Raw genomic sequence first — 27,175 nt, 5'->3', positions numbered from 1 at the left:
GCACAGACCATGGCCCCTGCCAAAAGACCATAGAAGACCTGAGAACGGCTTTGGTTAAGGCAAAAGGCATGGTATGCCTTGGAAGCCCAAAAGCCAGTTACATGGACTTTTTAAAGGAATCAAAAAAAACAATTCCATACGAAGTAGTTGTGGCACCAGCCATTGAGCCCTCAGCACCGCCGAGCTATAGCGAGGCTTGGCCCGAAAAGGGGGGGTGGTAGAAGCGGAGGTAGCCCAGGTGGAGCGGGAGGAAGAACAGCCCCTGGTAGTAAAGCCGGAGCCGGCACCAATGTGTCCTACTTGGCACCAGAGGTTCGGTCCCAACGCCGACGATTGCACGGACGGACCCCACCTGAACCAGCTCGTGGTGCCCTACAGTGCCCAACAACTAAGATCCATGGTGAGCCACCTCCCAAGACTCACAGTAAAGGGAGATCCCTCAGTTCATTTCAGGGAGGTAGAGGAAACAGCCGCCATCAATGATTGTGATGATCCTGAACAGGCGAAGATGCTGCTCTTCTCCCTGGATAGCACAATCCTTCAGTGCCTCTCAGACGAGAGTAAGAGGGGACGGAAAGGGTATGTGGATCTCAGGGATGAGGTCTTGGAAGTTATGGGAGTGGACGACGGTAATCCGTTCCAATGGGTGGAAGGGACTGTGCAGCTAACTGGAGAACCCCCACGAGTTTTCGCAGAAAGGTTGTGGCCAGTGTATCGGCACAGTTGTCCGGGCATGCCTGAACGGGCTGCAATGAGCGCCGAACAGTGGGTTCATTGGCTCCGTTGCTTGGTTGCTAACAGCTTGCCACAGATACAGGCCCTAGCCAAATCTTGGTTTGACCCCCAAGGTCCCGGTGCCACAGAGGAAACGGTGCTCCGCCAGCTCACCCTCTAAGGGAAAGGTGCATGAGGCAAAACCCGCAGCCCCAAGTAAGAAGGAGTGGCGTCAGGAGGGGAATCGCCCTGCCCAAGCCAAGCTCAATTGCTACGGGTGTGGGAAGGATGGACATTGGCGCAGGGACTGTAAAAATCCGTGGAAGGATAATAAGGGAAAAGCTCCCGCAGCCCAAGCCCAAGCCCAGACCGCCGCCCCAGCACGAGCCCAGGTCCAAAACGCAGCCCCTGCCCCAGAAAGGGGAGCCGGTGCAGCTATGGATCCCGCTGCGATAGAGTCAATTATAGAGACAATGTGATCTCTTATGATCGCGCAGGGGAAGATAGCCGTCACCACTGGTCTTGTCGTTCCCGAAACCCCGACCGCTGTGCCCAAATGACTAGAGCCGGCGCAGCCCGTCTACCTGTGCGCGCTGCGATATGATGTATGGAGGCGACCCCTCATGGAAATGGAGGTGGAGGAGGTAAAAGGGACCTATTTGTTGGATACGGGGGCATCATGCACCATGATCCACGCAGATAAGCCCACCGCCTCGCCTCTGTCCACCGGGATTCCATACCTTCTGTCGGGCTTCACGGGTGAAGAACAGGCTGGCGCACATTCCATTCCCCTCTCCATTCATTTCGGACCACTCCGCACCACGTGGAAGTGTACACTAATGAAGTGGGAGGTGGAAGGTGAAAAGGGAGTCCTTGGGTCTGATTTCTTGGTAGCACACGGGATCCTCATGGACCTGAGAAATCACTGTCTCTGGGGAGCGGGTACGGGTGTGAAAGGGATAGAGGGTGCCAAAGTCAACCCAACGAAAGCACGGGTCGGCCGGCGGGAAGTAAAATTCTTGGGTCTGACCCTCCGCGCTGGCGAGAGAGACATAGACCAGGATAGACAGGAATCGATGCAAGATCCACCGGTCCCCGCCACTCGCGCAGTGAAGTTGCCCCGGTGCACTAAATGGTTTCACATCAATCAGTGCAAACTGTTTAAGCCGGGTGCAAAAGAACCAGCAACTGAAGCCGGGTCTGAGGGTAAAAATCCTCAGCCTGAGGCGTGCAATAAGTCACAGACCACACAGGCTGGAACCGCAGCCTGCTTGGAGGGAGAAGCTGTCCCGCCCACCTGGGAGGTTTCCCCAATGGCCTGGGACTCGGACGAGGAGGAGCCCGAAGACCAAGGCCCTCCTCCTGATCCGACCACCATCGGGGGGGAGCCTGAACAGCTAGGCCCCACCCTTGACACGATTCTGGAGGAGGTGGAGTCAGAGGACGGAGATCCTGCCCTCGACTCAAGCTTAGTGGAGGTAGAAATTGGGGATGGAGATCCTCCACCTGTAGGGACAGGTGAGGAGGAGTCGTCTGCCACAGACCCAAATCCCAAAGGGGCGGAGCCTGAGGGAGGGAAGCTGAAGCTGGCAGCCGTGGAGGTGCCACGGGCTGTGAGGGCTAAAGTCCCAACTGAAGGTTCACTTGCTAAGGGAGCCATGCCCAAAGTACCTCTTCGCAGGTCGTCTCGAATGCCTCAGCCGGTAAAACCTTGGCCCGATTCCCCCGATTTCAGTAAACGCCGACTTGGGAAATCCCAGGCAAAACGCAGTCCCCAATTGACAGCAAAAGGCTGCGGGGGACCCAAGCCACAGGTCAGTGCAGCCCCGCCACAAGGAGCGGCGAGCTGCAGTCCAAACAAGGATTAGGCAAGCCACCCGGGGACGGACGGCGCTGTACATAAGTTAAGTTTAAGTTTAATTAAGTTTAAGGTGTGTAAATATTAAAGTGATTAGTGTTATAAGTAGTTTTGGAATCTGCCCAGCATGTGTGTTGTTTGGGATCGAGGTCGAAAGACCCGATCATGCCTTCACCTCGGCCAGAATCTCTCGGGAGCCTGGCTGTATCGTTTAATTTGTTACAGGAACCAAAGAGATAATGAGAGGAATTCTCGTCACATTCGCAGTGATCGGGTGTAGCTGGGCCTATCGGGGCCGCACCAAGGACTCCACGATTTACGGGTGCTCTGGAGACACAGCCCCCATCGCGACCGATGGGTCGGGCGCGCAGGGCGTTGAGGAGACAGCCACCTATTTCCACGAAGGGAGGTGGCCGGGATGGCTGGGGTCGAACTCTACGGAATACTAAAGCCAGTTCGGCTTTAAGTACAGGGAGACTTCTCTAATCTGTCCCCGAGTGAGGATCATCACACCCAGAGTCAGCGTTACCGTCGGGAAAAGGATTTGTTTGCAATGTACGGGACATGTTCCTTTGAACCGATGGTGGTGGTTGCGCAAGCTGAGCAAAACCATGAAGAACTCCACGGTCGAGTGGGAAAGACTGGGTAACATTACCCATCGGACTATTACGAGGACTCATGGGGGACTGAGTGTCTGTTGGGACAAATGGTGGGAACCAGATGAGGGGATTTACATCTGTATTTGCGGTTCAGAACGCGTCTGCCCCACAGGCGTCTCCATCTTTTTCCAAAGGCAGTGGCAGGTTGCTGGGAAAGGAATGAGGTGGGACGTCAGCACACGGGTGTGTGGAGTCCCATACTCTCAGATCCCAGTAAACGCCACTGAGCTCATCACCCACCCCCGCAAGCCCCTGCCCACGATTCCGGTAGCCAAAGCCCGCAAGGAAGGGTGCCCCACCACTACCAAAGGACCCAGGAACGGATTGGTATTAGTGCCCACAGGTCAGGTGCTGTACCAAGGGGTGCACTACGCGGTGGCTTCGGTAATTTTAAACCTCACTGAGGTACGATTGCCAGAGTGGTGCCCCAAGGAAACAGAGCAATTGTACCAGGTCCTGTTAACAAACATGTTCTGACAGTTTTATGAATTCGACTTTGCTGATGTAGACAGAGCCAGATTGTACACCACACCACATGAGGTTTTGGACAGGGTAGGGAGACAAAGAAGGGGTACAGTAAATTATATTTTTACAGCTTTTAACACAGGGACTTCCGTCATCAACACTCTGGATGACGTGGAGCTGCAGGCACAGATCAATGGTTTGAAAACACAGTTAAGAAAGATACTGACGGATGAGAATAAGGTAGTGGATTCTGAGTTACATGAGGACCAGGCCATGACACTACACTTAAAAGAAATCATTGCTGAGCTGGAGAAACACGCAAAAACGGTAAATGCTCTCATCAGGGAGGATCGGAATGCGTCAGATCAGGCTGCGCAAAACGAGGTGTGCGTGCTGTATGGGGCGTGGTTACTGGGTGAGTGCCGCAGTAATCTGGAGGATTTAAAACAAGGTTTAGTCCCCTCCTGGATCAGCAACAAGCACCTCGTAGCCATCCACCCTTTTGAGAACGCATTGAGTCCGTGCCAGCTCAGACTAGCTTCAGAGGCCTACCCAGTCCCAGTGGACTGTGGACTTTCTAATCACACCATTATGGGTATAGTGGTAAGAATGCCGGTGATGGGAAAGACAGCTAAACCCGCCCCGATATACAGGGTGGAGAACATTGCAGTCATTCAAGGGGGTGCACACATTCACTACACAGGGGTCCCACCATACGTCATTTGATGGGAGCATGGAATGACGGGTACCGACCTCTTGGGGTGCCGGAGCCAGGGAGCACACATCATCCTGTGTTCCCAGCACTTGAATGCCTATTCAAAACCACAGTGTGGGTTCAGAACTGCTGGCGCGAAGCCTATAAATTGCACCATGGAGGCAATGGCACAAGGCTATGTGCCCCCGCAGGTGACATATATAGGAGGTGGGACATACTGTGTCACCACTGCAGCGCCCCACTACCAACATGGACAGCACGGCTGGTGTCCGGTGAGTGACAGCAGTTTCTGCTTCAAACCCAAGGCAGAAGTTCAAGTGGCCCAAGAGTGAATTGTCCCCATTCCTGAATCTTCCACTGTTCACATCACTGTCAAGGAAAATTTTACCGATCTGCAATGATTCGTTGCACATTTTGGCTATATCATTCCCCCTCTCCCTGAACACCTCACCAAGATATTAAAAGCCGTTGTCATTTCACAGAAACATTTTTACACACTGGAGCAGAAGACTTTAGAGATAGGGGCAAACATATTAGATATAGTAACCCCACTGTGGTGGGATCTGTTCACTAATATAGAAGTCCCTTCTTGGATTAGGATAGCCTCTCACATCCTTGTAGTGTGTCAGGTTTTTATTGTGATTTATTTACTCTTTGTACACTGTAAAAGTGTCAGACATTCACAGAAGTATGAGAACAGAGGGGAATGGAGAGGGCATTATGTGCGGGTAGAAGAGGAGACACCCATTTAGATTTTTGCTGCTCTGTATAAAGTTAAAGTTTCCCTCCCTCCTCTATGTTTGATGTTTGTTCATGTGTAATTTTGTGTGTACTTTATTTTTATTATTGAAGTTCATTAAGTGAGTTGTTGTTAATAAAAGATAATGTGTACGAGCAGGTAGTGTAGGGGTATTAGGCCCCCCTCCACGCCTGGAAGTGAGTGTGTCAAATTTTAAATCCAATGTATTGCCATCTATAGATGCTTAATGTACACTGTAGGTTTTCTGAAATGGGAAATGCATGTGTCATGGGGTCATAGATAGGTAAATACAGGGGATGGTTTAATTATTGAGTGTCAGAAAATTTTGCTCACCCAGAATTTTGATACTTCAAGCAAGTTATAGTATCATCAGGGGGGACTGTAAGATCCGCAAAATTGAACATCTATATATATAAAGGAGTCAATCTGTCTGTCCTTCTGTCTGTCCTTCTGTCTGTCCTTCTGCCTGTCTGTCCTCGGGTGTGCGTCTGTCCGGCTATGCGCTCGAAAGTTACAGAGCGTACCTACACGTGCGTTACGCCGAAAGAAAGCTCACCGTTCCAAAACGATGGTAAGCATATTTACGTTCCAGCCGGACAAAAATTGCGCCCGCGGTATCCGAAAAACCTTCAACATTCCGCTCATTATCCACTCATTACCATAGAGTGACATTGAGGTCGACCAATCGTACGGTCGACCAACCCGATGGTCGACCAATCAATGCGTGGCGGGGGCGGGTTCGTCATATGTGCAGCCGGGCCCCCCTAGAGTCGAGTGACAGGATGATTGACCAATCCTATGCTTCGGTGACATGACGATCGACCAATCAGTGCGTGTGTGGGCGGGCCTTATCGTTCTGAACTGAGGTGAGTGGCCGCCATCTTTATTCTCACCTTCTGTGTGTTTATTTGTTAGGAGCGATTTTTTTTTTAATGTGTAAAATGTAAAAACACAATGGCCTAGAAATTGGGTATAGCCCCGCCAGCTCGTTTGCGCTGAAAATTTTGCGCTGGCCGCGGAGCCAGTTGCGCCCGTCCCATATTCACTTTTACCGCCCCAAGGCGGAACCGGGCGCTGTTCCAGGATGTGCCCGCCCCCGCTTGGGGCGCTGAAAGTGAATTTCAGCGCTCCCGGTGCCGCTGCGCCACCCGATGCGGTGCGGCAGGCTGCTGTACTGCAGGCCTCCTCCTTCTCTTAAGGAGGAGGTGCCTGCAACGGCCGGAGCCCCGATCGCGAGTGCCGGCAAAAGAGCCCGGCACAACGGAGAAGTGGCGGGCTCCACGGAAACCAGCCGGCAATGCCGCGGGGGGGGTGGAGGAGGCCGGGAAAGGAGGTGCGGGCAGGCGGCCGCCGAAAAAGCGGCCGGCCGCACCTCCACCTTAAAGCGCCCCGCTAAGGCTGCAGTAAGGACCCGGTCTCCCGATGTTGTTAGCGGCTGCCACGGAAGAGGCGGCCGCTACTGAAGATGGGGGTCGGGGCGGTAGCGGGGCGGAACCGGGGCACGGCGACACCGATGACATCATCGGTGCCGGCGCAGCGCTACCGGCTACCGCCGTCATTACCGCGGCCCTCAAAATCAGCGCTACCACCTCTACTGGCGCAGAAGCCCTCTTTGGGCTGTAACTGGGCGCAAAGCCCACCGAATTTCTAGGCCAATGTCTAAAACATTAAAACACAATGAAGATGGTGTCCCATCTTCTTAACAGCCGTTTAAAAAAAATAACTTTTGGTGTTTTCAGCAAGAATGCGCGTTCCTTCTCCGTGGCAGCTTTTAAAAACATTAAAAAACTTTCAAGATGGCCTCCCATCTTCTTAACATCCGTTTATAAAAAAAAATTAAAAAAAATTTTCTGTTGGTTTCACAGACTATGCGTTCCTTCTCCGTGGCAGCTTTTTCTTAAAAAATAAAAACAATTCTGTTCGTTTCAGACTGCGCGTTCCTTCTCCGTGGCAGCTTTAAAAAAGAAAAAAAAATTCTGTTGGTTTCACAGACTGCGCGTTCCTTCTCCGTGGCAGCTTTTTAAAAACATTAAAAAACTTTCAAGATGGCCTCCCATCTTCTTAACACCCGTTTTTGAAAAAAATTTGTTTTGCTCTTTCGCTGACCCCCTCAAAACACTCCTCCCCTCCTCCCACTCTCCCTCCTCCTCCTCCCCCCCTTCTCACTCTCTCCCCCCCTTCTCACTCTCTCCCCCCTTCTCTCTCTCTCTCTCTCTCTCTCTCCCCCCCCGGCGCCCCCCCTCCTCCCCGGTGCCCCCCCCTCCCTCCCTCGCCCCCGCCCCCCCTCTCCCTCGCCCCCCCTCTCCCTCGCCCCCCACCTCTCACTCGCCCTCTCCCTCGCCCCCCCTCTCCCTTGCCCCCCCTCTCCCTCGCCCCCCCTCTCCCTCGCCCCCCCTCGCACCCCCCTCTCCCTCGCCCCCCCTCTCCCTCGCCCCCCCCTCGCCCCCACTCTCCCTCGCCCCCCTCTCCCTCGCCCCCCCTCCCTCGCCCCCCCTCTCCCTAGCCTCCCTCTCCCTCGCCCCCCTCCCTCACCCCCTCTCGCCCCCTCCCCCTCGCCCCCCCTCGCCCTCTCCCTCGCCCCCCCTCTCCCTCGCCCCCCCTCTCCCTCGTCCCCCCTCCCTCGCCCCCTCTCCCTCGCCCCCCTCCCTTGCCCCCCTCCCTCGCCCCCCTCCCTCGCACTCTCTCTCGCCCCCCCCTCCCTCGCCCCCTCCCCTCGCCCCCCCTCTCCCTCGCCCCCCTCTCCCTCGCCCCCTCTCCCTCGCCCCCCCTCTCCCTCGCCCCCCTCCCTCGCACCCCCCTCTCCCTCACCTCCCCTCTCCCTCGCCACCCCCTCCCGCGCCCCCCCTCTCCCTCGCCCCCCTCTCCCTCGCCCCCCTCCCTCGCCCCCCTCTCCCTCGCCCCCCCTCCCTTGCCCCCCTCCCTCGCCCCCCTTCCCTCGCACTCTCCCTCGCCCCCTCTCCCTCGCCCCCCCTCCCTCGCCCCCCTCCCTCGCCCCCCCCTCGCCCCCCCTCTCCCTCGCCCCCCCCTCCCTCACCCCCCCTCTCCCTCGCCCCCCCCGCTCCCTCGCAACCCCCTCCCTCGCACCCCCCTCTCCCTCACCCCCCCTCTCCCTCACCCCCCTTCCCGCACCCCCCCATCCCCCGCCCCCCCTCTCCCTTGCCCCCTCCCCTCGCCCCCCCTCCCTCGCCCCCCCTCTCCCTCGCCCCCCTCTCTCCCTCGCCCCCCTCTCTCCCTTGCCCCCCCCTCCCTCACCCCACCCTCTCCCTCGCCCCCCCTCTCTCCCTTGCCCCCCTCTCTCCCTCGCCCCCCCCTCGCTCCCCCCTCTCTCCCTCGCTCTCTTCCCCCTCTCCCTCGCTCTCTTCCCCCCCTCTCTCCCTCGCTCTCTTCCCCCCCCACAGTCGCTCGCTCTCTTCCTCCCAACAGTCGCTCGCTCTCTTCCCCCCCCACAATCGCTCACTCTCTTCCCCCCCACAGTCGCTCGCTCTCTTCCCCCCCACAGTCGCTCTCTCTCTTCCCCCCCACAGTCGCTCGCTCTCTTCCCCCCCTCACAGTCGCTCGCTCTCTTTCCCCCCCCCCCCAGTCGCTCTCTCTCTCTCTTCCAACAACATGTCCTCGAAAAAGCTTCGGCACCGCCGGGCACTCCAGCTAGTTATATTATAAGGGTCTATTGGCAGAAGAGGCTTTGTTTTAAAGACTGTTTTAAAAGAAGCCCAGGAAAAAGGGGCATATAAAATGGCCGCCAGACCCTGTGACTAGCTTTTTGGACACTTTAAAATGGTTCCTGTAGTCCCCAGATAGCCTTTGTGGATTCAACCCACAGTAAGTTCTGGAAGCAGTTGCTGAGAAAACAAAACCAGACACAAACACATACATATGGATTGGATGCAGATCCAGTCAGATCAGCCTGTAGATAAAGGCCATCTAAATGTTTACCCAGACAAAGGGAAACAGTTTTATATTCATATAAGGGGAGCATCAAAGACCCATTAAAGACATCAAGAAGACATTCAAAATAATGCAGGGTCATTCCAGACCAGAGATGGCCATCACCGGCCATCTTGAAAGCAGTTTAAATATAATGGCCCTGAAATTAGGATCGGGAGCTTGCCGCGCGTGCAAGCCCTCGATGTGCAGTCACCCTGCGCGCCGACATCTGAAGCCCGGGCCTGCTTGCATTTCCTGTCACTGGCCTGGTTCAGATGTCGGCGCGATGTGCGTAGTTAGTGCAATGTGCCGGCTGGGATCAGGTGAGCACTGTGCAGCCAATCAGGGGAGGGGAAACTCATTCATGAGTTTGACAGAAAGAGATGTCAAACTCATGAAAACTCCTGGCCCCAAAACATTACTTAAACCTGAAAGAAAATTTAAAAAAACATTGCACTACTTAAATGAACAATAAAGAACTCTGAAAAACTATTTTAAACAATAATTTTAAAATTTGAAAAAAAAAATTTTTTTTAATCGGGGCTAAAACTAAACTTACCTTACTGTAAATTCTTTAAAGATAACAAACCTGTGGAAAAAAAATTCTCAATTGTACTAAAAGCCCACTTACCTGAAAAACTAAGCATTTACGTGTGGTTTTTCAATGCGTAAAGACCGGAGGCCTTTACACACGCGCAACTCTGAAAAAAAAAGGAATTTCACTGCGCACGCACTGCCTGTGCAGTCGCGCGCGTTCTGCCTCTTAACCCCTTGGGTCAGAGGACAGGAAATGCCAGTTTTCAGCGCATGCGCTGTGCATGCTGAAAACCGGCAATTCCTCCGGGCACATGCGTGAGTACCCCATCCTTACTCACGCGTTGTGCCCGGAATTACTGGGCCAATAACTACCCCGCTGTGCAACAAGCCCGCCAAAAGTTAAACAAAGACTAACCTTGATTTGGCAGGAGATAAAGGCTTCTCTTGACAAGTATATTTGGGGTCCCGGGGTAGCCATCGAGAGTGATGAGAGAAGAAGCGATCAGCCAGACACGCTTTTGAGCTTGTCCTTGTGAGAGCCGTGGGGAAACATCGACCAAGAAGGGGATTCGAGTCTGTGTCCCGCCCCGGGGTAACCATCGGGAGATCGTCGACAAACCCCGGGCCACTGACGAGACAAAAGGGCAGCAGCCCTACAGAGGAAACCCATATGAAAATGGTAACCAGCTAGAGACCTCTCCAACCATGGTCAAACAGATGGTCTCCGTCCCCGCCGACGTCCAGGCCTGCCAGTGTCCAGCCTGCCCGTGACCTTCACCTCGAGAGAGAGAGAGAGAGAGAGAGAGAGAAGTGTAGCGCAGCTCGCTGTGGCTCCACTGGCCATGCGGAAACAGGACGCCTGAGGGGATCAAAACGCAGACTTGTTTCAAAACTCTATAATTTTCCAACTGGATTGGTGAGCATGTTTCTGGCCCTTCATAATCGGATATAGATAGGTTTAAGGGGGTGGGCATTTTGGGTATAATTAACATGAGTTGTTGTCCCTCAATGTTCCATGTGTTTCCCCATTTCATGATGACGTTTGTAAAGTATAATATGCCTGTATCTATTTTAGTTAGTACTGTATTTTGATTTGTTTTTCCCTCCCATGTACCCTCTTATTTGCTTGCATTTGATTTGTTTTTCCTTATGCAATAAAATGTCATTTTGTTTCATTAAACTTGTTCTATAAGAGTATTCTCTGCATTGTAGTTCCTGCATCTAATTCCAGTGTCTAGAACCTAAGGGGTGAGTGGGTCGAACCACTCAAGGTTTTACTGTGCAAGAGGGAGAGAGAGGCCTCTAGAGAGAGAAAGCTCGGCGATCCAAAGAGGAGAACCCCTTACAACCTCGACAGACTGTATGGGACCCCGTTAGATAGAGGCGAGGTGGTGGGGTTAGCTGAATGGACCACGGTGCATGATGCCCCCGTGTCCAACAGATAGGTCCCCTTCACCTTCTCTACCTCCATCTCCACGAGGGGTCTTTTTCATTCATCGTACCGGAGCGAACACAGGTAAACAGGCTGCGCTGGCTCTAGTCAGGGCAGTGGGTTGGATGGGGCTGATGGGGTCAGAGCACCGGTAACAGCTGCTACTCCCCCGTGGCCAGTCAATAAGGACCTCATGGTGTCCAAAAATGACTCGACCGTGGCGGGAGGGATTCCTGCCTTCGCCTTTTGGGCTGGAGCTGTGGAATTCTTTCCCTTGTTGTCTTTCCAATGGTTTTTGCACTCCTTCCACCAATGATCGTCCTTCCCACACCCGTAATAATTCATCTTTGTGTTGGGGGTGTTATTCCCTTCCTGCTGCCACTCTTTCCTACCCGGTCGGGGTTTTACCTCGTGCACCTTCCCCTTGGGTGGGTGTGCATCGGTTCCTCTACCGTTCTTATAGGCTAGGGTTAACTCCCTGATCACCGTAATTTCGGTGGTCTGGGGATTCTTGGGGTCGAACCAGACTTCCGCCTTGGCCCGGACCTGTGGCAAGCTGTTTGCCACCAGGCAACGGAGCCAGTGGGCCTGTGGATCCCCGTTCAGGAACGCCCGGTTAGGCGTCCCCGGACAGGCACTCCGGTATACCGGCCATAACCTGTCCGCAAAAGCCTGCGGGGTTTCCCCTTTGAGCTGGACCGTCCTCTCCACATGGGAGAAAGGGCTTCCCTCATTCATCCCCATGGCCGCCAGAACTTCATCCCTGAGCGCCTCAGACCCGCTCTGCCCCTTCTTACACTCGTCAGAGAGGGATTGGAGGAGCCTACTCTCCAGGGAGAATAGCAGCATTTTGGCCTGCTCAGCGCCATCGCAGTCGTTGATGCTGGCTGCCTGCTCTACCTCCCTGAAGTGGATCGAGGGGGTCCCCTTTTTTGGAGAGCTTTGGGATATGGCTCACCATAGCCCTAAGCTGTTGGGTGCTATAGGGTAATACAAACTGGTTTTGGAGGGGTCTCTCATCATTGCCATTGACGGATGGGCCAAACCGCCGTTGCCGGGCTGGGCACATCGGTCCCGGCTCCGACCTCTCTGGCCGGGGTTGCTCCACCTTCGCTCCCACCTCTGGCTCCACCCCCACTTGCTGCCAGACCTCGCTGAAACCTGGCGCTACGGGTGGTGGTCGTGAGATCTCCTGTTCCTCAACCGGGTTGTCCCTGGACACTACCAGTGATGTTTAAACTGTCCTCCCCTCATTCCCCATAAAATCCGCCTGACCTGCCTTTGGGCTTATGAGGCACACCAAGCCTTTTGCCTTCCTCAGGGCCAGGCTCAGATTTTCTATTCGTTCCTTGCAGGGGCCATGATCCGCATCTTCAAACCCCTGTTCACTCACTAACTCGTAAGCTGCCTTTACCTCTTTCAATTTCTCCTCTTGCTCTCTAACTTGCCTTGCTAGGCGGGCGTTCTTTTCCTGCAACCTTAACTCATTACCCTTGGCTTCGGTGACTTGGCACTGTAGGTATTCCAACTGGGCCTTGTGTTCTCCCATTAAATACAAACTCTCCTGATTCAGGGCCTGCAATTCAATTCAATTCAATTCAAATCGCTTTATTGGCATGACAAGTTATATCTTATGTTGCCAAAGCATCGGAAAACATTCATGTTTGTTCACAAAAATACAGATCTATCCATACAGTGTATAAACAGATATATCCCTGAGTGTATAAATATACTTTCATATAATTTATATATACTCTTTTCTTATCTTTAGTGGTTGTCCCTCTGTTTATGGCAAGCTGTAACATAGAGTGCCGCTAGTGTTACGCAATTTCTCTCTTCCCCTAGTAGGTATGGGAGTTTTTGGTCGTCGTTCAAATTTCTGAATTCTTGGCATATTTTTGTGAATTATGGGTAGAAATTCTCCCTTATGCCCTGATATTTTCTACAAGCTGTGAGGAAGTGCATCTCTGTCTCCACCACTCCCTGACTGCAGTGAGAGCATATCCTGTCCTCTCTTGGTAGCCGGGTTTGCCTGTGTCTACCTTTTTCGATCGCCAGGCTATGTTCACTAAGTCTGTACATTGTCAAGGTTTTTCTCAGTTTGCTATCCTTTACTATGGTCAGGTAATCAGCTATGTTGTATTGTCTGTTTAGGGCCAAGTAGCAATTGAGTTTGCTTTGGGTTTTTGTTGTTTCTGCCCAATATGACAGATATTTTTCCTTTTGCTTAGCGATGATTGTGTTGGGTCGAATTCTTTGTGTTACGCTGTCACTGTCCTGGGGCTGGTTATTGTTAGTAGTGTTATTAGTTACTTCACTGAGTCCCAGGACTAGTTGACTGAGGGTATTCTTCTTTATGGTCCTCTCTTGGCATTTCAGGGCTTCGTAATGGTAGCATTGGGGGTTGCTCATTTCTAGGTCTTTCCAAAATTTGGTGGCTCTTTTTTGGATAGTGATTATTAGTGGATATTGGCCTAGTTCTGCCCTGCATGCATTGTTTACGGTTTTCCTTTGAGTCCGGAGGATACTTTTACAGAATTCTGCATGTAGGATCTCAATTGGGTGTTTGTCCCATTTTGCAAATTCTTGTTGTGTTAGCGGTCCCCACACCTCACTGCCATAGAGTGCAATTGGTTCAATTACTGATTTGAAAATTTTGAGCCAAATGCTAATTGGGATTTCTATTTGGATTGATTTTTTAATGGCATAGAAAGCCCTTCTTGCTTTCTCTTTCAGTTCATTCACAGCCAGTTTGAAATTTCCCGTAGAACTGATTTTTAAGCCCAAGTATGTGTAGTTAGTGGTTTGTTCAATTTTGGTTGTTCCTAGTGTGAAATTTATTTTGGGTCCCTGATGTCTGGATCTTTGCTGGAACACAAGGACTTTGGGTTTTTTGGGATTTATTGTCAGGGCCCAAGTCTGGCAGTACGACTCCAGCAGATCTAGTTTCTGCTGTAGACCCTCCTTAGTTGGTGACAGCAGAACCAGGTCGTCTGCATAGAGGAGGGATTTAACCTTGGATTCATATAGGGTGAGGCCGAGTGCTGTAGATTGTTCAAGTAGTTTTGCCAATTCATTTATGCAAATATTAAAGAGTGTCGGTGAGATTGGCGAGCCCTGCGTCACCCCCCGCCCCTGTGGGAAGTATTTTGTTTGTTTGTCTCCAATTTTAACTGCACATTTGTTGTTTGTATACATTGATTTAATTACATCATATGTTTTTCCCCCTACCCCACTTTCGATAAGTTTCAGGAATAAACCGTCATGCCAGATGGAGTCGAAAGCCTTCTGGAAATCTATAAAGCATGCGTAGATTTTGCTTTTGTTTTGATGAATGTGTTTGTCAATTCGGGTCTGCAGGGTAAAGATATGATCTGATGTTCTATAGTTTGGCAGGAATCCAATTTGGCCTTTACTCAAGACATTGTGCTCCTCAAGGAAGTTTATAAGTCTTTTGTTTATGATGCTGCAGAATACCTTCCCCAGGTTACTGTTTACACAGATGCCTCGATAGTTATTTGGGTCGACTTTGTCCCCACTTTTGTATATGGGCGTTATGAGTCCTTTGTTCCAGATATCAGGGAAGTAACCGACACTCAGAACCAAGTTGAAGAGTTTTAGGATAGCCAGTTTCATTTTAGCGTCTGTGTGTTTAATCATCTCGCTTAGTATGCCGTTTGCCCCGCAAGCTTTACCTGTTCGCAGCTCCTTGAGTTTTTCCAAAAGTTCTTTTTCTGTTATTATGGAGTCTAGCGGGTTTTGGTTATCTTTTATGGCCATTTCGAGCTTTTCCAGTTTTTTGCATATTTGGTGTTGCTCTGGCCTTAGTGTGTGTTTCTGGTATAATTTTTCAAAGTGGTTTTCCCATGTGTCTCCATTTTGAATGGCCAATTCGTCGTGTTGTTTTTTGTGTAATGTATTCCAGTTGTCCCAGAAGCAATTGGAATCAATGGATTCCTCAATGGAGCTGAGTATATTCTTAATATATTGCTCTTTTTTGGTTCTGAGTGTGTTTCTGTATTATGTTAGTGTCTGACAATAAGTAAGGCGTAATTCCTCGTTTTCTGGATGTCTGTGTTTTTGGTTTGATATTTTTCTAAGTTTTTTCCTCATGTTATGGCAATCTGGGTCAAACCATTTTTCATAGTTTTTTCTTTTGGGTTTGTTCTTGCGAGCTTTCAAATTTGACCTTGTTGCCAAATTGTCAAAAATATTGTTTAGGTTATTCACTGCCCGGTTTACGCCTTCTTTATTGTGAGTGTATATGTTATCCATTAACGCTACCATTAACTTCACCCCTGCTAGAGCCTTATCCTGGATCTCCAGGGCTGACTCTTTTAACTCAGCTGCCTGTGCTGCAACGAGCCTGTCCAAGAGCTGGACCTACTTTTTGAAACACAACAGCCAGACTGCCTTCTCTAAGGACTTCTTGTGTTCCTTCCCCTCTGTCCACTTAGCTGCTGCATCTACCGGACACGCAGCCCTTAACAGAGTGGTGATCCACTTCTTTGTGATATTCACCTTGCTGAACACATAATCAGAAATCTTTTCCTCCATCATGATTTGCTCATCCGAACCATTGTCTACTGTATCGCAACCCTGTTGCCGGAGTCCTGCCGCAGTCACCATTTTCTGTAGGGGGTGGCGTGTCGTGTGCGGCCAGTCAGCTTCGCCTCTGACTGTCCCTTGAGCAGTTCGAATCACTCCCACACCCCTGGGTTCTAGACACCAGACTTAGGTACAGGCGGCGATACAGAAAATCGAGTAGACAAGTGGTTTGGTGTAAGGAAACCAAAATTTTATTAAAGCAGAATAAAACACAATCTTAAGGAAAATTACTGGTATGAAAATTACAGGCATAAAAAATTACACTTATATGGGAATGGGGAACACATGGCACATCAAGGGAAAACAACTACATTAACAATCCCCTTATCGTTAATCCCACCCCTATACCTAACTAGATTAAGCTATGAGGGGCCAGGAATTCGTCGGTGGTAATGTCGTGGTCAGGGGGGGTTGGTTGACGGTTTTTCACTGCTTAGATGATTTTACTACCCAAGCTTCAAACGCCGGTTTATTCATCTCGGGCGCCGCCACCCGCATTTAACGCCAGCTTATTCGCAGTGTTCAAACGCCAACTTAATCTCACTGTACATACATACACTGCCAATTTCTTCCCCAAACGCCAGCTTATAACTAGGTGATTGGTTTTTACCAATGCGTCTTTTGCTGCCCTTCTCTGCTCTTATCGGTTTACCACCTTCTTTGTCTCGTCTCGTCTCGTCTCGTCTCGTCTGCCCTTTTTGTGGCCTATGTGTCCTGTGTGGCTTTGAACTCGGGTCTCGTTCTCCTCCCGCATTTGGCCCCGGTGTAATGGGCGTCCTTGGTTGTTGAGCACTGCGGGGAGCGAGAAGAGAACCCGCCACGAGGCCAGGGCACGAGTAAGAGCAGGCCAAAAGCCAAACGATGAGAGCAGGAGCAAGAGAGCTAAGAGAGTGATTGCCACTGATGGGCCTACAATTATACCCGTTCTTCTGCTCCTTATCTGCGCACCAAATGAGGTCAGTCCATGGTTTAACTTTTGGCGGGCTTGTTTAAATGATTACAACCATTTATTTTAACGACTTTTGGAGTGATTGTCTCCGGGTCTAATGGCCCCGATGTCCTGGTTGTTTGTCATGGATAAGACCTAATTGTCCCCATCCTGACTTGATGGCTACTGTGAGCGGTTACCGATTAAACGTGCAGAAACCTAATGGCCACGATTATAGGCCCATTCTAGCTTGATTGGATTCAAGTCGAATGAATGCATATTCTGTGTTTACTTTGTCTAGCTGGCTCCAGAGAGTCCTGTTCTCACAGCTTCCTGCATTTTAAGTTTCGTCACCGGGCCTGCTTGCCTGCAGAGCCTTGCTTTAAAAATCCTGTCAGTTTTGGTCACGAGGTTTACAGAAGCCATTTTGGGTACCCTGCTTTTTAATAACTTGTCCAAAAACAGGGTCCCTTGATCCATAACTTGGGGAGTGCGGGAATTTTGAGAACACTGCAACTTACAGTATTCTGCGGTGAGTGTCTCACCTCCTGACTCCCCAAAGCCTTTCCACCATCTACAAGGCACAAGTAAGAAGTGTGATGGAATACTCTCCACTTGCCTGGATGAGTGCAGTTCCAACAATACTCAAGAAGCTCGACACCTTCCAAGACAAAGCAGCCCGCTTGATTGGCGCCCCATCTAACACCTTAAACATTCACTCCCTCCACCACCGGTGCACCGTGGCTGCAGTGTATACCATCTACAAGATGCACTGCAGCAACTCACCAAGGCTTCTTCGACAACAGATCCCAAACCCGCGACCTATTCCACCGAAAAGGACAAGGGCAGCAGGCGCATGGGAACATCATCAGCTCCAAGTTCCCCTCCAAGTCACACACCATCCTGACTTGGAAGTATATCGCCGATCCTTCATCGTCGCTAGGTCAAAATCCTGGAACTCCCTCCCTAACAGCACTGTGGGAGTACCTTCACCACACGGACTGCAGCGGTTCAAGGCGACAGCTCACCACCACCTCCTTAAGGGCAACTAGGGGTGGGCAATAAATGCTGGCCTTGCCAGCGACGCCCACATCCGATAAACACATTTTTAAAAGAAGCTTCAGTTTCTTCCGCAGCTGCCATAGCCAACACTCAAATAAAGTTGGGGGGGTGAAACATTTTTTAAAAAATGGTCCTGTGTGTAATGATCAATAACATGTCATTCTATAGTGGACACTAGGTGGAGCCGTAGAGCTGTGTAGAGCTGTATATAGCTGTATGTATAAGACTACACTACCCAGCTGTATGTACATTAAGACTACATTACCCATGAGGCACGAGGCTACCCACAAGGCAGCAGTCAAGATGGAAGCCTCTACAGATACTGTACCTAGTCCACATGTGCTGAATAAAGTAACCAGCAAAAGCTAGCTGTGTTCATAATAAGAATGTCTATTTATTAATGAACATAAGATGGTACCAGGATGGTGAAGATCTGCTGAAAATTGTGAAAAGCGACATGGAGAATTTGAAGCCACCAGAGCGTTTGAAACTCACAGGAAACATCGACTACAATTGGCAGACTCTTAAACAACAATTCGAACTCTACATTGCAGCCATCGGATTCAGTACGAAGCCAGACGCAAGGAAGATAGCGTTGCTGCTTACGGTTGCAGGCCCACAGGCGATAGAGGTATTTAATACATTTGTATTTAATCCAGAGGAGAACAGAGAAAAATTAGAAGATGTGCTAAAAAAATTTGATGCACATTGCTCTCCCAAATAGAATGAGACCTATGAAAGATACATCTTCCGTTCTCAGACACAGCAGCAAAATGAGACTTTTGATAGCTTTATAACTGATCTGAAACTGAAAGCACAGACATGTAATTTCTCTGAGCTCAAAGCATCCATGATTCGTGACCAGATTGTGTTTGGTATTCATGATAAAAAAGTCAGGGAACGTCTGTTGAGAGAATCCGAACTAAATTTGGAAAATGCGGTGAAAATATGCCAAGCCAGCGAGCTAGCTCGAAAGCACGCGAAGACTTTCAGTGAAATCAATAATGATGTGATTGTAATGAGTGATAATGCTGCTGTCAGTGCTATGTCCTACAAGGGGAAGAAACGTGGGCAGTACAGAAATGAAAAGCAATCGGAGGATGAAATTTTAAATTGTAAACGCTGTGGTTACAAACACCAGTTAAGACAATGCCCAGCATTTGGAAAAATATGCACAAAGTGTAATGGAAAGAATCACTTTGCCAAACAATGCTTTTCAAAAGTAAAAACTAAGAAAGGGCAACGAGTTAATGCAATTGAGGACAGTGATTTAAGTGAGACATTTTTTGTAGGAATGGTGTCATGTGACAATATCAATAAGGATACAGAAAATGTGCAGCCCTCAGAAATGGACAATGCTGAACATAAAGTTAATGCAGTAAAAGAGGACAAATGGATGATCCCACTGCAGGTAAATGGAGCATTAGTTACCTTGAAACTAGACACTGGGGCAAAAGCAAACTTAATCAGTATGAGTGACATTAACAATATGAAAGAAAAGCCCAAAATACAGAAAAAGTCAGTACTACTGAAGGACTATAATGGACAGAAAATAGATAGCTTAGGTGTATGCAGACTTAAAGTGACAGTCAAAGACAAAGTGCATCATCTCATGTTTTCTGTTGTGGCTGAAAGACTTGATTCACTATTAGGTGACAAAGCTTGTGAAGACTTAGAACTGGTCAAGAGAGTCTACCGTATAAACTGTGCCATAAGCAGACCAGATGACTCAGTGGATTCTGTAGTGAGTAATTTCCAGGATGTGTTCAAAGGATTTGGAGTTTTACCATTCACATACAAGATCCAGCTAAAGGAGGATGCTCAGCCGGTGGTACATGCTCCACGAAGAGTTCCAGCACCCCTGCGTGACCGGCTCAAGAATGAACTGGACAGAATGACCACACTAGGAGTCATCAGGAAAGTCGAAGAGCCAACAGACTGGGTTAACTCCATGGTATGTGTAAAGAAAAAAAACAATGGTCTAAGAATATGCATGGATCCAAAGGACTTAAATGCAAACATAAAACGTGAACACTACCAGATTCCCAAGCGAGAAGAAATCACCAGTGAAATGTCAGGTGCCAAATACTTTACAAAGCTCGATGGCTCACAAGGATTTTGCAACTAAAACTGGATGAAGGGAGCACCAAATACTGTACCTTCAACACACCATTTGGCAGGTATTGTTTCCTCAGAATGCCTTTCGGGATAATATCTGCATCTGAAATCTTTCATAGAGCGATGGAACACATAATTGAAGGTCTGGAAGGAGTTTGGGTCTATGTTGATGACATCATCATCTGGGGCTCCACACTGAAAGAACACAATGAGAGACTGACTAAAGTGCTACAGAGCATACGCCGGAATGGACTGAAGCTCAACAAAGCCAAGTGTCAGTTTGGCGTCCAGGAAGTCACTTTCCTAGGAGATAATCTATCTGGTAAAGGAATAGAGCCAGATATGGAAAAAGTAAACGCCATACTCAAAATGCCCCGACCCACTGACAAAAAAGGAGTGCTACGCATCATGGGGATGATAAACTTCATTGGAAAGTTCATTCCTAACTTGTCAGCCAAGACAGCCTGTCTGCGAGACCTGCTACATAAAACAAATGAGTTCGCATGGACAGAAAGACATGAACAAGAGTGGATAAACCTCAAAACAGTGCTGACAACCACACCTGTACTCACCTTCTTTGACCCAACAAAAAGAATCAAAGTGTCAACGGATGCATTAAAAGATGGCCTAGGTGCGGTCTTGCTACAAGCAGAGGGTGAAGATTGGAAGCCTGTTGCCTATGCCTCCAGGTCTATGACTGATACTGAGTGTCGATACGCCCAGATCGTAAAGGAATGTCTAGGCTTGGTAGTTGGACTAGAAAGGTTTCATGGCTACATATATGGACTTCCCACCTTCACAGTTGAGACAGACCACAGCCCTCTGGTTGCCATCATAAAAAAAAACCTGAATGAGATGTCTCCAAGGATTCAACGACTCATGATGAAGCTGCAAAGATATGACTTTGAACTGATCTACACACCAGGCAAATACATAGTGTTAGCAGATGCACTATCCCGAGCACCCACAATGAGTCATGTGAACTCTACTGAAGAAGACGTGGATGTTCATGTGAGTATGGTCACTGCTGCGCTGCCCGTGTCAGACACAAAATCAAAGCAAATAGCAGAAGAAACAGTAAAAGATACAGTGTACAAACAGTAATAGAGAACATTCATCATGGTTGGCCAAAAGGTTCCTGTCCAAAATATTTTCGCATAAGGTCAGAATTGAGTGTCGCAAGTGGACTATTACTAAAACAGAACAGGATAGTCATTCCACAGGCTCTATGTCAAGACATGCTCAAAAGGATTCATGAGGGACACCTCGGAATTGAAAAATGCAAAAGGAGGGCAAGAGACACTGTTTATTGGCCTGGCATAAATAAGGACATTGAGAACATGATAGGCAAATGTGAGACATGTCAGAAACACCAAAACAAACAAGCAAAGGAACCAATGATAGTAGCTGACATACCAACAGCACCATGGCAAAAGGTTGGTATGGACCTTTTTCATTTAAATGGTAAAGACTATCTAATAGTGATTGACTACTATTCTAACTATCCTGAGATGGCGCTGCTCTCAAGCACCACAGCAAGCAGTATCATAATGCATGTGAAATCCATCTTCGCCAGACATGGAATTCCCAGGATTGCCGTTAGCGACAATGGTCTGTGCTTCAACTGTAAGGAGTGGCAACAGTTTGCAGCACATTATGACTTTTAGCACATCACATCCAGTCCTTTGTATGCTCAGTCAAATGGTAAGGCAGAGAAAGGTGTTCAAGTTCTCAAGCAGCTACTGAAGAAAGCGACAGAAAGCAAGTCTGATCCTTATCTCACCCTGCTGAGCTACCGAGCCTCACCTTTAGACTGTGGTTCTTCACCTGCTGAACTACTAATGGGTCGCAAGTTGCGCACCACGCTACCCTGCTGTGCAAAAGAACAGCAAAGTGAGGAACTGAGACAGAGACTTCAACTGTTAAAGCTGAAACAGAAATCATACTATGACAAGTCATCCAAAACTCTAAAACCATTGACAAGGGATGATGTTGTCAGGATTGAGGATCCAGATGCATGGAACAGGAAAGCTACAGTTCTTGAGGAAATAGGACCAAGGTCATACACTGTTAGAATTGAGGAAGGACAGATTCTCAGGAGGAACCGCCGTTCCCTCCTAAAAACACAAGAGACTATTCAAGAGCAGATTGATGACAATGCCGCAACTGCATCTTGTCATTCACCGCCAGAACAATCTCATGAAGACACATCAGACTTACCCGTGTTGAGAAGATCCACACGTGAAGTAAAAAAGCCTGATAGACTTAATCTTTGAGGACAATGTAAAGCTTTGAAATTGCGTTGACTGTTTTGAAAATGTTTATGTTTATAGAGCACTAACAAAAGTGTTACTGATATTATCTTTATTGTTTTCTTGAAAGTTGATTGATATTGATTTTGTTAAACCTCAAAGAAAGGGGGATGTAATGATCAATAACATGTCATTCTATAGTGGACACTAGGTGGAGCCGTAGAGCTGCGTAGAGCTGTATATAGCTGTATGTATAAGACTACACTACCCAGCTGTATGTACATTAAGACTACATTACTCATGAGGCACTAGGCTACCCACAAGGCAGCAGTCAAGATGGAAGCCTCTACAGATACTGTACCTAGTCCACATGTGCTCAATAAAGTAACTAGCAAAAGCTAGCTGTGTTCATAATAAGAATGTCTATTTATTAATGAACATAAGACTGTGGAGCCCGGAGCAGCACGAGCGTGCCTCCCAACTCCACCAGTATTGTGAACGCTCCAACCCCATCGCCTGCTCCAACCCTCCTCCCGGGAGTTGCCAGCAGCCAGCGGCCCGACACTGAGGTCCGATTCACCGGTGAGCTGGCTGGAGTCACGCAGTGGGTGTGCGCAGCTCAGCGGTCTAATTTAGATCAGGCCCGAGGCCCCATTTCGATCGGGCCTTGTGCAGAGGGATCAGTCCCCGTGCATTTTCTACCCCATTCTGTGGTGTCAGATGAAACTTGCTCCTGAATAATTTTTTTTTGCTGATGACTCTTAAGCCTGGAAATCCACAGGGAGCCCCGCGCCCCCCGACCCACCCAGTGCCGTAACTTTGGCGGGAGACAGGTTGAAACGGGATGAATGGCTGTTTATGTAATTTCTCTGTGGAGCTCCGCCGATCTCCTGCCGACGTTTAATCGGGAGAACCCGTGCAGAAGTTCGGGCCCCTGCAGAGGGGAAAGCAAACAGCACACGTACATCTTGCATGTGCAATATTACATAGAAACATAGAAGATAGGAGCAGGAGTAGGCCATTTGGCCCCTCGAGCCTGCTCCGCCATTCAATGAGATCATGGCTGATCATCCAAATTCAGTACCCTGTTCCTGCCTTCTCTCCATATCCCTTGATCCCTTTAGCCTTAAGAAATATATCCAACTCCTTCTTGAATATATTTAATGAATTGGCCTGTACTGCCTTCTTTGGTAGAGAATTCCACAGGTTCACCACTCTCTGGGTGAAGAAATTCCTCCTCATCTCAGTCCTAAATGGCTTACCCCTTATCCTTAGACTGTGACCCCTGGTTGTGGACTCCCGACCATTGGGAACATCCTTCCAGCATCTAGTCTGTCTAGCCCTGTTAGAATTTTATAAGTTTCGATGAGATCCCCTCTCATTCTTCTAAACTCCAGCGGGTATAAGCCCAATCGACCCAATCTCTCCTCATACATCATTCCTGCCATCCCAGGTATCAGCCTGGTGAATCTTCGCTGCACTTCTTCCATGGCAAGAACATCCTTCCTCAGATAAGGCGACCAAAACTGCACACAATACTCAAGGTATGGTCTCACCAAGGCCCTGTACTACTGCAGCAAGACATCCTTGTTCCTGTACTCAAACCCTCTCGCTACGAAGGCCAACATACCATTTGCCTTCTTAACCGCCTGCTGCATCTGCATGCTTACTTTCAGCAACTGGTGCACAAGGACGCCCAGATCTCGTTTCACTTCCCCTTCTCCCAATCTATTGCCATTCAGATAATAATCTGCCTTCCTGTTTTTGACACCAAATTGGATAACCTTGCATTTATCCATGTTATATTGCATCTGCCATGCTTCTGCCCAATCAACCAACCTGTCCAAATCAAACTGGAGTTTCTCGGCATCCTCCTCACAGCACACACGCCCACCCAACTTTGTGTCATCTGCAAACTTGGAGATATTACATCTAGTTCCCTCGTCCAGATCATTAATATATATTGTGAATAGCTGGGGTCCAAGGACCGATCCCTGCGGGACCCCACTAGTCACTGCCTGCCACCTGGAAAAAGAGCCGTTTATTCCAACTCTTTGCTTTCTGTCTGCCAACCAGTTCGCTATCCAAGTCAATACCTTGCCCCCAATCCCAGTGCCTTAATTTTACATGCTAATCTCTTATGCGGGACCTTATCGAAAGCCTTTTGAAAGTCCAAATAAACCACATCCACTGGTTCTCCCTTATCTATTTTACCAGTTACATCCTCAAAAAATTCCAGTAGATTAGTCAAGCACGATTTACCTTTTGTAAATCCATGTTGACTTTGTCCGCTCCGGTCACTTTTTTCCAAGTGCTCTGCTATTACATCCTTTATAATGGAGTCTAGCATTTTCCCCACTACCGATGTCGGGCTTACCGGTCTGTAATTCCCCGTTTTCTCTCTACCACCCTTTTTGAATAGTGGGGTAACATTAGCTACCCTCCAATCCATGGGTACTGTTCCAGAGTCTATTGAATTTTGGAAGATGACTAGCAATGCATCTACTATTTCTAGGGTCACTTCCTAAAATACCCTAGGATGTAGATTATCAGGCCCTGGGGATTTATCAGCCTTCAATCCCATCAATTTCCCTAACACCATTTCGCTACAATTACTGATTTCTTTCAGTTCCTCCCTTTCATTAGACCCTATGTTCCCCGACATCTCTGGGAGGTTATTTGTGTCCTCCTTTGTGAAGACAGAACCAAAGTATGTATTTAATTGGTCCGCCATTTCTTTGTTCCCCATTATAAATTCCCCTGATTCTGACTGCAAGGGACCTATGCTCGACTTCACCAATCTTTTTCTCTTCACAAATCTATAAAAGCTTTCACAGTCAGTTTTTATGTTCCCTGATAGATTACTCTCATACTCTATTTCCCATTTGTCCTCCTTTGTTGAATACTAAACTGCTCCCAATCCTCAGGATTACTGCTTTTTCTGGCCAATGTATATGTCCCCTCCTTGAATCTTACGCTTTCCCTAATTTCCCTTGTTAGCCACGGTTAAGTCACCTTTTTTGTTTTATTTTTATGCCAAACTGGGATGAACAAATTCTGTAGTTCATCCATGTGATCTTTGAATGTTTGCCATTGCCTATCCACTGTCAACCCTTTGAGTGGCATTCCCCAATCAATCCTACCCAGCTCGCACCTCATACCATCATAGTCTCCTTTCTTTAAATTCAGGACCCTAGGCCTAGAAATTCAGTTGTTAGCGCCAGCCGCTAGCGCCTTAGGAGAAAGAGAAGTGGGGCACGAAGCGGCTAGCGCCCGGGCGAAGCGCGATCTGCGCCTCTCGCGTACTTCAGTCAAGATTTAGCAGCGGCGCAAAACCGCAGTGCCCGCGCAGATCCTGACGTCATTTCATGCTGTAACGTCCTTGGTGCGCCCCGAACCGGAACTTCAGTGGCGCCCCCCTTCTGTGCGCCTGGCGCCCCCAGCTACTGGTTGAGTGGAACGGTTCACAGTCACTGGGGGGCACGGGGGGTGCTATTTAAAGGGGACTCTTCCTGCATTCTTTGTGGCAGCCATTTTGTTCCACTTTCTCTGTGTGAGAGAGAGAGATTTGGAGAGAGACAAAGGGAGAGAGCTTTCTGCTTTGACTCAGCACTCACACAGGTACTTTTGGCTTCAGGCCAGAGCTTTGCACTTGGATTTAACTTTCAGTGCCATAGCCTTGAATCGCCACATATAATGGGGGCTGCAATGGGTGGAAACGTTGGGTTTCTGCATTGCATTCAAGGGGCTCAGAGACGCCGAGCGAGAGTGCCAGTCATGGCCAGATGGAGAAGGGCCAACAGGTGTGGGCACAGGAGGCCTTACCCACCCAGGGTATACCGCCAGCAGTTCTCAAATCTCAACATGTCTGAGGAGCAGTGTGTTCGGAGGCTGTGATTCAGAAGGAAGGTGGTCACTGAGATCTGCCACCTGCTTCAGAGAGATCTGCAGCCACAGCTGAGGAGCAGGACATCTCTGTCGGTGGCAGTGAAGGTGACTGTGGCTCTCAAACTCTATGCCACCGGCTCCTTCCAATCCGCTACTGGGGACATTGCCAACATCTCCCAGTTCGCGGTACATTGCTGCATCCGCCAGGTGAAGAATGCCCTCTTCAGAAGGAGACGTCAGTACATCTCCTTCCCCATGACCCCGGACAAGCAGCAAGAGCGTGCAATGGGATTTGCAAGAATAGTGGGCTTCCCCATGGTCCAGGGCGCCATTGACTGCACGCATGTGGCTTTGTGGGCACCTCTACAGAATGCCAAGGATTACCGCAACCGGAATGGCTACCATTCGCTTAACGTCCAGTTGGTGTGTGACCGCAGGCAGCTCATACTAGCTGTCAAAGCCACTTTCCAGGCAGCAGCCACGATGCCTTCATCCTGCACCAGACTTCTGTGGCAGACATTTTTGAAGCCCCAGCTCACCCAGGAGGCTGGCTTGTCGGCGACCAGGGCTATCCTTTGTGCACCTGGCTGATGACCCCGCTCCGTGCGCCCAGCACCCCTGCTGAAGAACGATACAATGACAGCCATCAAGTGACCAGGAACATCATTGAGCACACAATCGGCATGCTCAAGCAATGGTTCCGCTGTCTGGACCATTCCGGAGGAGCCCTACAGTACTCACCTGAGCGAGTCTCCCATTTCGTTGTAGTGTGCTGCATGTTGCACAACCTGGCTATCCTCAGGACTCAGCCACTGCCAGCAGACATTGGAGGACCACCAGAGGAGGAGGAGGAGGAGGAGGAGCACCAAGACGGGAGGGAGGCAGAAAGTGCAAGGACCGTCCGTCGGCGGCTTAGTGCAAGTCGGTTCTAGGCCCCCTCTCAGGGAAAGGCTTGTGCCATTGAAAGAACATGAATGGAGCTGCTCCGCAAACACTCAGCCGGTCAAGGCAACAAATAGTTCAAACTGCAAACATGGACAATCTGAATAAAGACAATTTTTTATTTTACAAACTCTGTGCCCTTCCCGCATGACAAACAAATACAGAGAAACCCCCCAAAAAACAGTCAGACACATAACTGGCTCTCACAACCTGGAGAAAATGAAAAAAACTGTTAAACAAAAATGACCATGATCCTCGGCCTTCATATAAAAAACAAACACAACATTCTCGGCCATCATATAAAAAACAAACA

Source organism: Somniosus microcephalus, chromosome 1 (genome assembly GCF_052327205.1).
Source record: "Somniosus microcephalus isolate GS21.2 chromosome 1, FLI_Smic_1.0, whole genome shotgun sequence".
Classification (NCBI taxonomy): domain Eukaryota; kingdom Metazoa; phylum Chordata; class Chondrichthyes; order Squaliformes; family Somniosidae; genus Somniosus; species Somniosus microcephalus.
The sequence above is the reverse complement of the archived record's forward strand: the minus strand, read 5'-3'. Positions refer to the sequence as shown.